This window comes from Falco peregrinus, chromosome 2 (assembly GCF_023634155.1).
Source record: "Falco peregrinus isolate bFalPer1 chromosome 2, bFalPer1.pri, whole genome shotgun sequence".
Lineage (NCBI taxonomy): Eukaryota > Metazoa > Chordata > Aves > Falconiformes > Falconidae > Falco > Falco peregrinus.
The window spans coordinates 78,207,547-78,226,195 of NC_073722.1; positions in this window are offsets into that span (position 1 = coordinate 78,207,547).

The following is an 18,649-nucleotide window of genomic DNA, read 5'->3' on the forward strand; positions in this document are numbered from 1 at the left end:
GGTTTTAACAGCCTCATTATTACAAGCTAGTCAGCAGTAATTTAAAAGCTGGGGGTTTTTTTGGGTTTTTTTTTTTTACTTTGCAGCCAGAGTAGAGAGATTCCTACTTATGTGCTCCCATCCTAGTGCACTGTTTGTCAAACAGGAGCCAGCAGCGACAGGAGAGGCATCTACACAAGGAAGAATGCACTTGCAGCCTAAAGAAAACCAGCGTAACTCAGGGAAGCTTCATGTCTGTATCTTGTTTGAAAGTTTAAAAAAAGAGTTTATAAAAGATTTTTGGGAAACATTTTTAAAATTCCACTTGATTAAAATTTACTTATACTCCTGGCAGTTTAACAGTTCATAAGAAAAAAAAAAAAAAGCTATTTAATTACTATTGCATGGGAGGGAATTGCAGAGAAGATGAGAAAAGCAGGGATAAAGATCTAAGTTCCAAGTACCAGTAGACATTTTTAATTGCATTACATGGATAACTGTTCCATTACTTTGGATTATTAGAATTTATAATGTTAGGGTAAGCAGATGTTTGACTATAAATGAGAATACCCTACCCAAACAATCTTAGTCAGCGTGGATAAGACTCAGATGTATTACAGCTCCTGCAAGTGAACTACGATTAACTTTTTCACCATAGAGCATGTTTGCCCTTTTTGGTCTAATTTCCAAGACCGTTCAGCAAGCTGTATCTCAAACTGCATTGCCTTTCTCATCAGCTCTCTTTCGATTCTCCGCGCTTCGTTGGTACTTCACCATTTTGTAGACCTTGCTTGGTATTTTTCCATGTCATAGAATCATAGAATCGATTGGGTTGGGAGGGACCTTTAAAGGTCATCGAGTCCAACCCCCCCTACCATCAGCAGGACATCTTCAGCTGGGCCTGGGCTGCTCAGAGCCCCGGCCAACCTGGCCTTAGTCATCAGTTACTCTTCCCCAATAGGCTTCAGTCTACTGCGGCATTTAAGTGAAAACTATTTGCCGCTTTTTCCTTGTAGCTGACACTGTGTTTTCTTGAAAAAGAAATCCAAACCCCAGCACATCCCTCAGGCATATCTATTATGATTCTTTTACTTAAAACAGTGCTGGTTGCTCTTACACTGGTGTCAAAATATTCTCCTCTTCTGCATTTGCAGACTATTTCCAAATAGATTGTGTCCATCTTTAAGGGTCCTTTTGAGATAAGGTACCAGAGTATCCCTTTGAGTATGGATTCAGCATCACTAGCATGCAGGCTCCTGTTAGCTCAGCTGCGTCTGCGGCTGGTTATGTTCTCTCGTCTCCTTAAGTGCTGTTGGAAGCTTACATGGCTGCCTTCGGCTAAGTATCGAACATAATCTCAGTTCTTTTCACAATGAGTGATCTTTTACAGATGTTTGACAAAGGGAGAGCTCGATGCATCGCTAATTCTTTGGCAAGAAGACACCTACTCAGTGGAGAAATGGTCCCCAGAGATCATTACATATATTTTATGTTACTATATCTAACAGATACCGTGGTAGTACAGGATCTTTGTAGAATCATTTCAAGCGTGCAAACACAATTAGCTGAGCACCTGACAAACTTTCAGCGTTCATTGTGTGGTCAGTTCTGGGAGGCACAGGGACTGAAGGGTGTACAAAACAAACTCAGGCCATGGCAGCCAAAATCTCTACTGAAAATGAACTAGAGGGTTGTAAGAGGAAATTAGAAGTGAAGGACAGAGGAAGTATATGGAAGTTCATAGTTAAGTTGGTCTCCAGGTGGCAGAGGTATATGGGGTGAAAAAATCCCCAAAGTGAAGAAGAGCTTTCTGAGATGAGATTTCAAGCCCGGGATGAGGAAGAGGGACTGTGCTGCTAACGCTCCCAGGCTGCATTCCCAGACTTCCACAGCGTCCCTGTTAGCTGCTCTGACTGAAAAGCTCTTGCAGCACATTGTAAATCCAGATAACTATTTTTATGAAGGGCCATCCATCCTAACAGAATTTGTAACAGAAAGAAATGGCTGTTTAGTTCTGGTACTGTAATCTTCCTTCCTGTATAATCAGTGTTGTACGTGGTACTCAGCTGAAGTTTTTCAAAAGCCGATACAGGGTTATGACAGTAAGGCAAGATCTGTAGGGAAGAGGGAGACTTAACGGTGATTTCCCTTCCATCCTGCAGAGTTTCACCTGCCTGAACTGGTCCCACTGCATCCTAAATGCCTCTGCCAGTCTCTTGCTTAGCCTGGGCAAAAGCAGCAGCACTGTCTCCACACTAGTTCATGTACATTCCTGCATGATGTCCAATTTAGAGCTGGATTTTTATTTTTAGTGTGCAAATTAATAAATCAATACCTGGAAACATTCCAGTCATCGGTAAGAAAAATGTACAGTTCCAGGACAGACGGTAACATGACTTTTTTGGCTTGAAAATACAAAAACTATTACCTTTGGGGAAAAATAATCCAAAAGAAAGACATTAACATGGAGCTCAAAGAAAAGCATCAAAGGGACTGTAGTTCTGGAAGGGCAAATGTTTGAGGAAAGATTTTTAAAGCTAAATATGAATATTTGGCTAAGCACTAATTTAATAAGGGATCGGGAGATAAATCTGTAACTATTTAATTCATAGAATGTTAGCGTTATTGGTGAAAAAGACTTTTTTTTTAAAGCACAGAGATGTTTGTTTTTCAGTAGATACACATCAAAATTTTGGAGAGCAAAATGAAGAAACTGATTTCTTAAACATCCCATCAAAACATTAAAGCCAGTTCTTAGTCAAATCCTATCTGAATCAGATCTTAGAGTCTTGAGCAATTAAGCTACAACGTGTGGGGGTGTGTGGGGGGAATAGAGGCTTGTTTTTGATTTTTGTGTTACGTTCTTCTAGAAATTTCTAGTCTTGCTTTTTTTTAGTGCTAGAAGTTTCACACCACTTGCTGACTTGTGCTGGAAAGGCTGGGAATAACATGAGCGCAAGCCTGACAGGGGAAAACCCATCTACATTTCAACCAATGCTGCTTTCAGAACATTGTTATCATTAAACTGAATTTCTGATACAACTGTGCTATCCCTATCATACTAAATCCTGATGGAAATCAAGGCATTAAAAGTCAGGAGCTCAAGTAAGGCTTTGAAGGCAGCCGAGCTCAGTAATGGCACTGATAGCAGCAGTTATGTGAAAGATGAAACGTGGTATCACGATGGATCCTTGTAAGTGCAAGGTACCAGACCGAGAGCAACATGTAACAGTCATTATTCATATCGGCCTATGATGACAAGACAACTAATGGTAATTTAAGTTACCAAGACAATGAATGCTCTGATTATTAAATTAACTTACAGCTTTATGAAATGAAAGATGCTCTAATTTTTTTAGTGTTGGTTACTTTTATCTCCAGCTTTGCAATACCTGATAGTAAGTGAAGAATCTTAGAGGCTTTTAAGAAACTGACTCTGATGTGAACATGAGCTTCTTATTTAATACTCTTCCCCCCCCCCCCCCCCCAAGCACTTATTCATGCTGTCATAATCAAAGACACTCACTACGATAACTTTTCAGAATAGATTTTCACTGAACAAAACCTCTGTACGGCAACTAATTTGTTGGTTTTCACAAGCGACCGTGGTATCACTGAAAGACAAGATCAGTCTGGAGCTTGGCTTTGTTCAGCTGTAATGGACCAGAGCCTGCATCAGTACAACGCCTTCGCAGCCAAAACTTGGTATCCAACGTTTAAAATAACATCTGCTTTCGAAAGGTGTGCACACCTAATAAACCTCAGACATATGCTTGTATTTTCATATTCTGAAATCTCCAGGGAGGCTAGAGAAGAGGCAAAGGGGAAAGAAGCAAGGCTTAGCTGGAAGAATTTTTTTTTTTTTTGCTGCTGTTGAAGACAAGTTTAACAGAAAGCTGAGGGACAGGACAGTGCCAGCAATATCCTAACCTGCGTAGGTAAAACCCAGGGCATGGAGAAGGGTGCTGCCTCCTGAGCGGGAGCCAGGGGTGCAGCCACCCCCAAGGCAGCCATGGGCAGCTCTGTGGGAACACCTGCCTTGGTAGGAACTGCAGGGGTGACACAGGACTGTAAATATGCAAAACGTCCCCTTCCATCCGTACAATGAATTGCAGCATGCTCAAAAGGTGGGGATTTTGACTAACTTCCAGTTTTAAAAGAAATTAAAACTGCCTTTCAAGGCACTAGAGCAGCCAGACCCTAGTGGTTCTCACTGCTCTTTGAGTAACTCCCCTGGCTTCTCTCCAGCAGAAACAGCTTGGCTTTTTGTCTTGTTATTACACTGCTACGTTATACGCATAATGTTACACATATTATGTTATACACTGCTGTTATTTTGAACCAGGGCGTCAACACCCAGGCACAGAAAATGAGTTTTTAAAAGATGAATAAAAATCTAATACTATGGCTGAGAGATTAACCTGACAGGGGGAAAAAAGCCATTTAATTATTGGATTTAATTGGCACAGAGAGATGAACTACAGTTCTGTGGTAGCCTGTGATGCGGAACACAAGGCGTGTGTGGGTGCCCTGGGGCAGCCCTGGGCTCGGAGCACCAGCTTGTGCCGGGCAGAAGGAAGCAGGTCGCAAGGGACAGCCCTAGAGCATCGTCACCATCTCCTGCTTCTCTCCACCCTCACATTTCATCAGGAATACTTACACAAGCCCAAAAGATGTGATGGATAGATTTTAGCACAGGTACTGCCAATTTAGCGTGCTGATGCAAGTAATCTTGGCGAGTCCTAGCTCTGTGCCCTTAATAACTTGCCTCCCCTCCTACGTGTTTTGTCTGCCATAAAGGGATTACTGGAGCCCAAACCAAGCTGTGGTACCCCGAGTGGCAAAGCCTACCCCTGCTTCTTTTCCTTTCCCCATTTCTCAGTTCACCCCTCTCAGGCTTGGAGCACCTCCAGCTGTGAAAGGGGATAGTAGGATAGCTCCGCTGTAGTGTGGAGGAGTTCACTGTGAGATGCAAGCAGCGAGGAAAGGGGAAGGTTCTTGGAAGATGGCAGGGTCCATCCTGTGGTATTTCTGTACCTCCCACCCCCCACTAACATGTTAAAGGAAATTTAAAAAGGTCCTCCCAGCCTGCTGGATGCATCCCAGTGGCAACAGCCATGTTTACTGGTGGAAGCATCCTATAGTCTAAGTAACATTGCCACTGTGGAAGCATTCCTCTGGTGTCACACTTGCCCACCTTCGGTCTAATTATGCAATTAAAATAGGCTACAAATTGCTTTCAAAACTGGAAGCAAGACAAACAGAGACTTGTTCTGGCTCGGGGAAGAATTTCACTGAATTATAACAAACCGAATTCCCCACAGCCAACGTGCTCACCTTCTTCCTTCAGTGCAAAAAGGGTATAAAGGAAACTCAGCACCAAAATTGCTGCAAAAATCCCACTGACTTCAGTAAGCTAGTATTTCAATGTTGAAATTTTATTCTGCAATTTTTTTTAAAGAGGTGTTGGATTAGGAATAGGTCCTTTGGTGGATTTTTTCCCCCAACAGGGAAAGAAAAAGTGTTTTAAACTTCCCCTTGCCCTACTTCATGAAAAAAAAAATAATCAAAGTGTTAGGAGAAACCTACTGGAGAATATTTAAAAATACTTGATGGTTGTACAGTATCATTTTTATCATTAGTCACCATGAGTTCTGAACTAAATAGTAAAACAACCTATGATCAGTACTCAGCTTCAGCAATAACTTCTCAAGTGTTCACTACATCAGGAAAAAGTTTGTCACAACTTTTTGATCTACTGAGGGAACGCTATCAAACCAGTATATACAAGGCTACTATGTCAAACGCGTATTATTTACACACAGCATGCCAACAAGAGCGTGGAGGAGCTCAGTCATCCCAAATCACCCGGTATCACTCTAGAATACTCCTGTAGTGTCAAATACCATCCTTAGCAAGAGGTAGGCACTAATCCTATCTACACAGCAATGTAGTATGTGACCGATAGAAATGCGATTCATGCAAAAATGGGATTCAGCATGTGGTTTTGCGAAAGGATTACATGGTAAACTGGAAGACAGGCTGTCCTGCTGGGTAGCTGCAGCGTGCTGGATGTGCATGCAACACAGGATTTGCTGGGGAGCAGCTCTGCAGAAGGGAAGTTTCTGCCAAGGGAAGTTTCCCCGCTGCTACTCACTGCTTAAAGCTGCACCTGGAACAGTGTCTGGCTGTGCTTCCCCCAGCATGGGAGGGATGGAGCTCAGTGGAGAGCTACTGGGATGGTCGAGAGCTGCAGCCCGTGATGCATGAGCAGCCGCAGAGGGAGGCGAGCGTGCCTGGCCTGCAGAAGGGCAGGCTGCTGCAGGAGCTGGCAGCTGGCTGCTACTGCTGCTAGGGTGGGGAGAGCTGGGCAGAAGACAGATCCTTCTCCGAGGTGCACAGTGAGAGCACAAGAAGCAACGGTCATTGGTAGGAGCAAGGAAAATTTCAACTAACCTTTCTTTCCCCTCCCTCCTAAAGAAAGTGGTTAAGCACTGCAGAAGGATGCCCGGAGAGGGTGTCAGGTCTCTGTCCTTGCAGATATTAAAAACCCCTGAACAAGATCCCTGTGCCTGATCTGATTTAGATGTCAGTCTTGCTGGAGCAAGGGTTGAACTAGAGACCTCCAGAGGTCCCACCTGACTTGAATGAAGCCATGAAGCTAGAAAGCAAGCCAAACAAAACCCGTTAGTTGCCTAGATGGGAGATGCCCAGCATCACAGCATTTCCAGAGTGTAACTAAGTCAGGAAATACAACATTTGTAAGAGCAGGAAGGCTGGAGGTTGAAGGATACCCTTGCATCCCTCTTTCCCATCAAACCATGAACCAAACGGATGGGAAACTCTCAGGCATCCCCCTGCCCGAATCCGAGCATCCCTCCTGCAGCTGCTGTCCACAAAGGATGCTCAGCACAGCGGGGGTCCTGGCAGCCTGTCAGAGAAGCCTGCTTCTCACTGGGCTGTGGGAAGAGAGGCCTTTAAAGATTCCATCATGTGAGATGCTGGCCTGCATCTTCAAAAACCTCCGTAAGCTCTGTTTGAATTCCATAAATATTTTTTTTTGTTTGCTTTAACCTTAACCTGGCTTGAATTAAAATGAGCCTCTCAATTTTTAAAAATCAAGACAGCAGGTAAAATCACATCTGTGTACTCCTCCTAACGTATCAAAAAATGGACAGATTGTATCCCTCCCTAACTGCTCTGGGGGGCGAGTAGTTGGTGGTGTGATAGTGTTGATGTCTGTGGGGAAGAGCCTGGTTTCCAGCGAAAATGCAGAAAGGTGCCAGGGTGTCCCCGCAGCAGGCTGGCATGTCAGCAAGCAGCACAGCTCAGCCCTGAGGGTCTGAGGATCTGCACGATTTGTTGTAATAACCTGTGATAGTTCAGTGAGAGCTGGGTGAGAAACCGGATCATATTTTTCATTTCGGTACATCCAGAATACACATCAACTTTTCAGAGCAGTATGCTTGTGAGAGCACGAGCCTGCTGTTGGAAACTGGGAAAGGTCACTTCTGAGTCACATCAAAAGACTAATTGAATTTTACTACACTATAATTTGTAGGAAATGATTGTACAAATCTTCATTTAGAGGGCATGGCTCAAATCCTTTTTCCTCTCTCACAAGTTATATCAAGGGAAGTTTGTTTGAGATGACCAGAAAAGTAAAACCTAAGTAAAACCAAACCTGTGAAGCATTCAGTGTTTTAAACACAGAACAACAAAGCTGCAAGCTAGAACTAAACAAGTTCAAATTACTTTGCTTTGGTCCTTTTTACATCTCCTGAAATCATGCCTGAGCAGCAACCCAGCATGATCTAGGAGACACTAACAAAAGACTCAATCTAATGTACATGGTTAGGTCTTTTATTGGATCATAGTGGAGTACTGTATAGATGATTATTGGTTTACATCTCAATGAAAATTTAAGAGTCTTACCGTAGAGTTAAAATGAGACAGTTACAGTTAAAGCATTTTGGACTTGCTTTAAAAGCGCTTTGCTCTTTTCAAATAAGCACCACTGGGGAGCTACCACATCGAGGTTTCTCTTTTTGGGAAGATCAGGAGCCCTCTTAAGGTGCTTATGGAAGAACCGGAGCACCCGACCCCATTCCATCCACGAGCCAAGTCACCTTCCTCTTAGAAGGCGACCACCACTGCTCTGGTTACAAGGGCTTGTCCCAGAGCTTTGCTCTTCTGAGTTAGGAGTTTCTCACAGTTTGCAGCCAAGGTTTACTGATGGCCAGTTTTAGTCCTGTGCTTTTCCTGACACAACTCTCCAAGTTACCCAGCTGTTTATTCACTGAAGTTCACAGGCAGTAATCTTGCCCTACTTTACTGACAGAAAGACCTAACCTTTGTATTTTCTGATACATTCATCACTGGTTCAAACCCCAACACCACTAGCTTTCGTCAATTTGTTGTAACTTTTTGTCTTGGGGTTTTACTTTTAGCTCTTGCTGATGGAGCTAAAAAAAAAAAAAGGTATAACCAATTAAGTCATGTTTTTCTACTGATGCTAGTTACAAAGAAAAACTTGTAAGCATGGCTCAGGGGAACTCTGGCATCTCAAAAATCAGAAGACAAATAATAAATTTTTAACAAGATCCTCAAAGTCTGCTGTATTTTAGTGCTATTTGAGGGGTCTGTCTCAGGAGTTCAGTAATATTGCAGTAAGTGCATGATTTTGAGGGTTACTGCAAGTTTCAATGCTTTCTTTCAGGTGGTTGTTGAAAGTTAAAAATTGCATGGTTTGACAAACACAGGACACTGGGTGTTTTATATCCATTTAGTTTTCCTCCCACCTTCCCAAGACCATCTCTATTTGTGAGTTGTCCGAGCAGAGCCACCTGTCAGACGCAGCAGTGGAGACACAGAAACCCAGAGAAGATCCCTGCCCCATCTCGCTCAGCCTGCTCAGCCGACAAGGGCACTGCTTCAGGCTTGCCAAGCCCATGGCTACCTCCAGCTTGTTCCCAAGAAAGCCTGGTCGGCCACCACCAGCACTTCTCAGGCCATGCCATCCATCTCATCGCTTCTCAAGTGATAGCTCCCACTTTCCCAGGGACAACCCGGGAGCAGACTCAGGATAACAGTATATCGGGTGAACTGTTCTGCAGTGCAAACAGCTTCCAGCCATCCTCTTCCTCCCCGATTTCTTCAAACTTCCCCACTCCGTGACTGGATGCACCCCCATCTGTGCACGGGCAGGAGCGCCCCCGCTCTGGAGCATGCTGCTGCTACCAGAGGAGTCACACCTTGCTCATAGCCTGCTGGTGGTGGGCCCCAGGAAAGCTGGTGAGCTGTCCTGGCTGACTGCTGAGGCACCTCTGTTCCAGGAGACCTGCCATCGATCTCATTTATTGGCCTAGTGCTGCACTGTAGGGCTGTAAAGAGCAGTAAGAGGAAAACAGCTGGGCTGGAGTTACCCGAAACGTGCTGTTCGCCTTGTTTCCACACTGCTGGTGACTGCGTGAATGTATCGCAGAGGCAGCAGTAGCAATTTTATGCCATCACTGCCCTGTTTGCACTAAATACCCCCCATATATTGTCGCCTTCCTCTGTTTCCCTACTTGCACGCATTTCAAGTCTCTCTCCCCTCGCAGTGGCATTATTAGTAACAATTTGCAAAACCCTGACTATGCCAAATACAAAACCAGAATTCTCATGAATTTCATCAACATTATATATCGCCAAATGGCAGGGGGTAATAACAGCTCAAGTGGACAAATTTTAGCTGTAGTTACATTGTGTGTCTCACTAAATACTGTCGTTAAAATCCCACATTCTTCTCTTGTGCATGTGAGCATTCCCTCCTCCCTACCCGTGCCCGCTGGCATAAACTAGGCAAGACAGGAACTCTTGCAATTTTTATCATACTTCATGTAATATAATGCCTTCTGAGCCATGCAATTACTTGCAAAGGCCTAGTGGAATATGCAACACAGACATTTAAGAACAGGCATGCCTCTGCAGGCTTGATGTCCTGTGAAATCTGCTGCAGCCACACCACCCTTGCCAAGCACAGACATCTCAAGAACCGTGATATGCCAGGAGCCAGCTTGGAAGAAACACAACGCCAGGACAAGAGAGGGCAAAACAGCTTTGGCTAAAGCAGGCTGCTGAGGAAGTAGGTGTGATGCTGGAGCAGGACACGGATGGTGGTCCGCATGGGCCCTGATACTTGGCATCTCTTGGGATCAGGTCCGTGGCAAGCACAACACAATTAGAATATTTATAGTTTATTAGTTACACAGGTGAAATGGAGCGAGGATTAGAAGATCCAATCTAATTCTCTTTGCAAATAATTTTTTTTTAAGATGTAAAACTTGTGTATGGTTTATAACATTCAGAATTAAAGACAGTAATTTCTGATTAAGTTTTATTGCTACACTAAAAATGAACTCAGTCACGATGAATTATTTTGGTACTAAAAAGATACAAAAAGGCAAATCCAGAGGGATTCTTCATCTGCTTAGTATTAATGTCCATCTATGAAATCAACTAAATTAAAATTGAGTTAAGGGTCACTCTTTTAGGAAGAAGAATCCCCATTTTGGGAAGATGCGTGTATTTTTCAGTAGCACAAAACCTGTTATAACTGTCCGGGCTGGCACACCTCTCGTCAGATGAAAAAACTGTCACTTCAATAGCTATCTTCAAAGAAAGACAGGTTGCACATGAAAGCAACTGCAATAAAGATCTGAACATTAAAAATACATACTTATTGATGCTTGTTAAATTCAGTTAAATAATCACGACTGTAATATATCTGGCACTAAGACAAGGCTTATATGGCAAGGTTAATTAACTCCTATTTTCACACTGGCTGGCGTTGCTATAAAACAAAAAGATATTTTCTAGTGGGAGTGCAACCTGCAGCACTAACTGCTGTTTAGGGTATGTGTTCTTACACATTGCTGTCTTGGTTTCAGCTGGGGTAGAGTTAATTTTCTTCCTAGTAGCTGGTACGGTGCTGTGTTTTGTATTTAGTTCAAGAATCATGTTGATAACACACTGGTGATGTAGTTGTGGCTCAGTAGTGCTTACTCTAAATCGGGGACTTTTCAGCTTCCCGTGCTCTGCCAGTGAGCAGGTGCACAAGCAGCCGGGAGGGAGCAGAGCCAGGACAGCTTATCCCAACTAGCCAAAGGGATGTTCCATACCATAGAGTGTCATGGTCAGCATATAAACTGGGGGGAGGTCAGGGGGGCCACCGGTCACTGCCTGGGGACGTGCTGGGCATTGGTCAGTGGGTGGCGAGAAATTCCATTGGCATCACTTGTCTGTCTTGGGTTTTATTTCTCTCTCTTTTTGTTGTCTCCCTTTTCATTACAATTATTATATTTTATTTTGATTATGAAACTGTTCGTATCTCAGCCCATGGGGTTTACCTTTTTCTTTGGTTCTCCTCCCCATCGCGCTTGGGCAGGGTGTGAGCAAGTGGCTGCACGGAACATTGCTGCTGAGCAGTTGTGGTTTAACCCCAGCCAGCAGCTGCGAGGGTAAGGCAAGACCACAGAGAGAAACAAAATACTGCAACTCATCTTGTGACATTTTCAGAAACGCCAGTAAGTTGTATTAATTTTCAAGTTTGTCTTTGAGAAAACAAACCCAACACCATCCCTTAGTGCCTGATTGGTCTTTAGGGTTTTCTTTTTTGGTGTTTACCGAGCAAGAAGTTACAAATTAAGCTTAGCTAATTTTAGCAGTGGCGAGTCATACAGACCCCCGGGAACCAGCCGAATTCAACATTTGACTGTGCTTTGCTTCTCATGGACTCTGGGAGGAAAATGGTGGTGATCCACATGGTGCAAAAAAATAGTCTTTGTTTTGTGGCGGGGCTGAGGACCTCACAATTGCTCCTTTTCTCTGCCTATTCCATACCATCGGTTTGAGTAGCTGCATAGATAAATGCTTTAAATACACACATACATTCATTCAAGCTCTTTTATTGAGGAGCAGAAGTCTTACATGAAATGCTAAATGCTCAGGTTTGAGTGAAGGGGTGTGATGTTGCTGAAAACTTGCACTGTCAGACTAGTTTCGTGCTGTAACCCTTGGAGGTTTCAGGTATTAAAGTTTTATACAAATCCTGAATGCCCTCACCCCTTCTATAAGAGCTTCATTATACTCTTCAAAACCACTGACTTTCTTCCTTGCTTGGGAATAACCTTCACACGACACCAACAAATTCCCATTTTGACAGACTTTTGTTTAGCTATAGCCAGAGAAATTTCACGTATAGCTGAAGGAAAAGCCCAAACAGTGCCACCTTTATTCACGAAAACTGCCATGCAGCAGCTAACGAAGAAAAATAGGCGTTTGCCTGCTATAAATGGGTCCCCCTGGCCCAAAACACTATTCCAAACATTAAGAAGTTGAGCTACATTTTGATGGGCCATTTCCAAATGCAGCAGAAGAGACATATCTTGAACATATCTTTCCACGTACTTTTCCCTGTTTCAAGCATTTCCCAGAAACCATAATTCAAACAGGGACCAGATCTAGCAGACCAGATTCAGGCAAAATACAATTTGCATTTAAATCAGTGAGAGCTACTGGTGACTAGCATGCAGCATTAAACCACGTGTACTTATTAGCGTCCTAACAGAAACATGTATTTTAAAACAGATGGTGGAAGTTGAAAGAAAATTGAATCACAAAATAAGACCATTAACATAAATGCTTCCTCTTCTAATCAGCTACCACTGTGTTAGTATCAACTAGGGTGTTGGGGAATATAGTTCGTTTCCTCATCTCAGAATCTAAATATATGGATTATTTCGCTCCCTGCATCCCCCCTGACTCTGCACAGGTGCTTTGTGTTTCTATATTCCCCACCCCCCCCCCCTCCAGTTAGACAAAAAATTAGAGCAGACCATTTTCTTTTCTTTTCTTCTCTCCTTCCCAGCAGCAGAGCTCTATGCACCCACTGAAAGAACCCCTGGATGTTGCCAGAGGGGGATATTCTGGGATCACATTTTAGACTTATTTCTCCACATAGCTACCTCCCACACAAGAACACAACCTTTCAGGCCCAAGCATAACAGCTTGGGAAAACAGCTGAAAAAATACAACCGCTAAAGAAAAAAAGCAGAGCGTAGTCATTCCATCTTTCTCAGTTTACATAGCAAGTAAACTGCCAGTACCTTGTGCACAAAACCACTCAGCTACAAACAAGCTCTGTTTTTTTCCCCTTGCCCATCACATTCATCGACAAGATTTCTGCAATCAGAATTTAACCAGCAGTTTGACCATATCAGGAACCAGAACATCACTTAAAATGCTCTTCACTGGCAATGTAGCGAGAACTGACTTGCTGGTAAGCAATACAGAGAGGAGTTAGAGCACCAGTAAAACCCAGTGATCACAAGAAGCAAGGATGCTTGAATTAAACTAGCATACTACAAGGGCTGTCAAAGCTAACTCAAAAAAAAAAGTCACATAAAAATGGTGTTCCCTTACCTGACAGAGCTTTCACCAACACACGCCCATCATGTATACCCTCAGTGCAGTAAGACAACACGCTTCTGTGACTTCTTTTCCTCGAGGAACAAAGCAGCTCAGTACAGAGCCCTGCTCAGCCCTTTGCCCAGCTGCAAGCTGTTGGCCCTGCCAGACCCCTGCCCTGATCCTGATCCTGATCCTCCCCAAGCCCCAGCTGGCAGCAATGGGCGATTTCGCTGCAGGACCCTCAGGGTGGTAAAACTCCTTAGTGCTGAGGACCTGGCACAGGTGCTCTTCTCTTGGAAAAGGAGCGCACCCTTCCTTGAAGTTCCCACAAAGTTCCGGCAGGGCTCTGTGCAAAAGGGCTGTGAAACGGTTGCAGACATTACTTTAAAATCCTGGGGAAGACAGTAGCTGGTTTTGCTGATTTCCCGTGTAATGGGGCTTGATCTGCAGTAATTTAAAAAGGCTGAAACAGGGCATGGAATTTAACCCCAAGCCTTTATTTTTCTTTTTATTGTTACAGTGCTGCAAATATTGCTGCAACCTAGAGATGAGGTTTCAAATGAAAGAGCCCACTGTGGTTACTCCTCTACTCTTCCTGCCCATGTTCTCAGCAAACAGAAGGGGCTGATGGTTGAAGTAGTAACGCTAAATGCACGAACAAGGCCAAAAGATTAGGCACACAGTGTTGTAGGTACAGGGCTGAGCTGCAAAATCATTAACTCCTTGCCCTACATAAAGTTATTGGTAATTCTTTATACACAGAAAAGAAATTGCTACCATTTTTATGTAGAAATATTGATGTATTTGTTCTCCCCTATATAAAGGGACAAAACTTCCCCCTATTATTTTCCCAGATGGAAGCTAATCCATGCTGAACTTTGCTGCAGTGCTGGAGGTTTCTGGAAAGCTTCACAAATTGAGTTGTAGCTTCGATACACAGGATCCCTCAGTAGGCAAAAGAGTATCGTCCTTCGTTTGTCATAAACCTTTTTAAAGCAGGAAGAAGAGTGAAAAAAGAAGAGCAGATGAACCTGTTCAAAGGTTCTGCGTGCGTTACTTCTGCCAGCAATCTTACTAACTACCCTGCAGGTTTGTGTGGTTATTTCAAGCTTTTAAGAGTTATGGAGCTGACTGACTTCAAGCCAGCGGTGCCACGCTGTAAATGCAAATCAAAACTTGGTGCTCCCACCCTCCATGAACACTGCAAGGCTGTTTCGCCTCTCCACACAGCTATTTTCGATGACAGCTGGTTTTCAAGGCAGGCTAACAGGCTTTCGCTGCTGCAGAACCTCCCAGGCAGCTGCTCATCAACGAGGTCCTGCACTCATTGCGGAGGCGAACTCTCATCAGACTCAGTGCGGGTGTACACCGAGTCTGGAACAGACCTGGGTTTCTTCTGGGGCTTTTTAGCACAGTTCTGAGCCTTTTGTCCCGCTGAAGTACTGGTTCAACAGAACAGAATGACACACTTGCAGCACAATTCTGTGATCTGTTTTTCATCTAATCTTCCATTTTCAAGTTCACCTGAACTTCTGAACTGGTATCTTTTCCATTCTTTTTTCCCAGTTAGCTTAAGTAACTGGTTCATGGCACAGTGATTTGGAAAATGCTCATTTATAAAGGCTAGCATTTCACCCATCGTTCAGCTCCCAGAGACAATTGTACTACTGGATGTTATAAAGCTAAGGCAGCTCACACACAGACGGCAAAAACTGTTGGTGTAGTAGGAAAGTAATCGTGTTTAGTCCTGCCAGCTGCTCTGAATCCTGTGTGTATGCAGGAGCAAGAAAACACATTAAAACCTTCCCCTTGTGCAAGAACTAGCTGTGAGCTCCTGGTTGTAGAAAGTTCAGTAGACGTCCTTCAATGTGCCTTGCTGAGGGCTCTAAGGCTGAAACAGTCCGGTCTCTCCTGTAGTATCTCTCAGTGCCTTCTGGTGAGGGATCTGCTCTTTTAGGCCTGCAGCTCAGAGATTTCTTTAAAATCTGGGGAAAACAGTGGCAGAGCGATCTTCTGTGCTGCAGGTCGCTGCTGGGAGCTTCACTGTGCTCACTTTGCCAGCCACAGGGACCTCCAAGACAGCTGCCCTGGAAACCAAACACCCAACCAACAAAAATCACCTTTAAAATCTCCTCCTTTTATAAAAGTAATATAAAGGATGGAACAGAACCGAATATTTGTTTACTGATAAAAACTCGTTGGAACCATGATTAATTGGTTCTAAAATCCCAAATGGCATGTTCATTCCTGGCTAAACTGAGAAAGCAGAGCAGCTGGCTTTCTCCTCCCAAATGTTTATGATGCTAAGCTTGACATGACATCCCATGTCTAAATATTTTGCTTTCCCGACATCCTGAGCTGACACAATAGAAATAACTTGCACTGCACAGGAAATATTGCTGGACTCAAAGACTGAATCCTGTGCAGCTCAGGTCAGTGCCTTGCTCCAGCTGGGATTATCTGAAATACCACGGCAGTTCCGTCCTCGGGGTAAGGCACTAAGGAGGAGTGAGGCATTTCAACGTGGAGAACAGGTTTGTGGCACTGTGCATTTTCCTAGTGAATTGCTTTGTATTGATATATTTCTTAGTACTTTCACTTTTCTGAGCTTCTGAAGTGCGTCCACCGCTTAGCAGCACCTTATTGCACAGAGAGACACACTGAAATAGAGGAATTTGTTGCAGTAAGACAGCAGTCTGTGAAAAGAGATACAGGTCCTCATTCATCTTCATAGGACTTTTCCAGATAGGGACCATTCAGGGGCATTTTTTAGTGTCACACTGGGATGCTTAGAGTCAGGGATGGTCTGAAAAACTTCCTGCATTGCAAAATGTCACTGCACACATAATTGTTACTATAGTTGTTATTACTACTGTTACTAGGTTTATCATTCCCATGAAATATACAGCGCTGAGCTATGTATGCGTTCACAGTACAGCCACAGCTACTGCTCCTCTCCTTTCTGCTCCAAAGCAAGCTGTGTGCACGTCGTGATGAAAATGTCATTGAGACAAAACAACTAAATAGACCCCTTTCTTCTGGTAGGACAGAGCCAACAAGGCTGTCAAGAGCATGGTGGAAAATTATAGCAATAGGATAGTGGAAAAATTGCAGTCAGTGGAGAATGAACTCTATTGCTTCTACACTTAACAGCTCTGTGGAGAATAGGAACAGCTTTTCTGCGGAATGATTTGACGTCAGTGCCAAAAATTTGAATTGACACCTTAAAATAACCTGCTGAAGAAGGGGAAAAAAAATAACCTTTCTTCTTGAAATACTGTAGCAGAGTTAACTCAAATTAGTACATTTTAGTACTGCTGCCCAGAGCTGCGAGCTGGGGGAATGGTGACTATTAAGTATGGATTTTGGTCTAAGTTCATGGAAAAGCTGGAGAGTTATTCAGCAGTGATAGACGCTCTGGGTAATTTGTTTGGAAATTCTAATACTGATTAAAATACTCCTAAGCTTCTGCTCACATGGGAGGAGTTTTACTTTCTTCAAATAAAGGCAATCTGATTATTCTGTACAATAGCTTTTCAAGAAATTCTTGTGGGACACTCATTATTTTGCATTTATTAAGGCTGTTCTTTTAAGTTGTATTTCTGAACAAAAAACCCAGAAGACAATGCGTCAGTGTCTGAATGCCTAAAGTAGTCTCATACATTTTGGTGTTTAGTCCTGTGATACTTAAAAAAAACCATTAATAGGTTTGCATCTGATTTCTTTCCAATAGAGATAATCATATGTATGTTTTTAATATTGACAACATTGACAATGTATATTTCTTCATAGTACAGCGACAAATACCAATTGTATCAGTTACATGGGTTGCCTTTGCATTCAGTACATTTTTGTAGTTTGAAGAAAAGTCTGTAGAAGGATCAGCTGCAAATACAGAAAGAAAAATTAAGCTGGTAAGATGTATCAGCATCTATGCTTCCAAACAAATAGAAGTCCCTAAAGCAGCACCATCCAGGTCTAATGAAGGCTCAGCAGGTAAGTGGACCTGTCATCTTTGGATAAGGAAAAATAAGGGTGTTTTGCTGTGCAGAGCATGCCTACTCGTACTCATACAGTGACTTCATCTTCCCAGCATCTGTTCCAGAAGAAAATATTTGCTAAAGACGAGGTCTTAATCTACTAGGATAAATGAAAATTGAAAAATCAATCAGTGCAAAATTCAGAAAGAAATTAATTCTGAAAAACTTCTGTAAGTTGCTTGCCAAGCTCTGTTGCGAACTCTTCCAGCACCCCCTGAGAAACATTTCCAAGACGTGTCCAGGACCATCACACCTCTGGCAGCCGCTGCAGTGACTTTGGGAGCTCTGTGCTGTGTCTCAAAGACCTTCCAGCAAAGGATGAAAAAAGGATGAAAAATTCCTTCTGTCCTGTGCAGCTGGACCGTGAGCGCCTGTTAGCTGCTGTGGTCTGCCAAGGCGCAGGTGCGAACGCTTCCTTCAAGAACAGGTCTGGGGAAGGGACAAGGCTGCACTTAGGTACCATCACTGGTGGGCAGCACCTGGAGACTCTGCGGGTGACCTGCAAGTTGTGCTTCTGGGGTGCTCCCTTACACTCAGCTGGAATGAAGTTCTTGGGGAAGCAGTGAGTGGCTCTGAGCATAAACAGAGCCCAGTTGTAAAATGTTGTGCATCTTCACTGAAAGCAAGTTTTGAACTTTTTTTTTTTTTTAAGGGCAGGACTCCCATTTTCTTGTCGTGAGTTAACCACACACCTGCATCAGATACCACAAATCAGTCATATTATTGCTGGAGAACAGGATGGCTCAAGAATGGGTCCTGGGTTTTCAAAAGATGCTTCGTCTTCTGAGGCTTGACTTGAGACCCATCACAGTCTCTCCAGTGCCTCAGAAAATGCAGCGCTCGGGGTAAAACATCGTGCAATACCCAAACGTCTTTATTGCTCTTTTGGATACAACTTTGCTAGTTGCAATCACTTAATAAAACTTTTAATAAGTGCAGAGATATAAAATCTAATCTTTTGGCCAGAAAATAATATGACTAATTACATTCCACTATCTGTGTTTCCCCTGAGGTTTCAGGATTTCCTGCTTTCCTCCCAAACTGCAACGTAATACCATTTCTACCAGTATGTAATTTGTTATTAATTTAAATAATACACAAACTATATTTTGGTTCCTCTGGGGAGAAAGCATCACCGTCTTCTTTGACACAGTAGAAAAAAAAATATCTAAACTTTA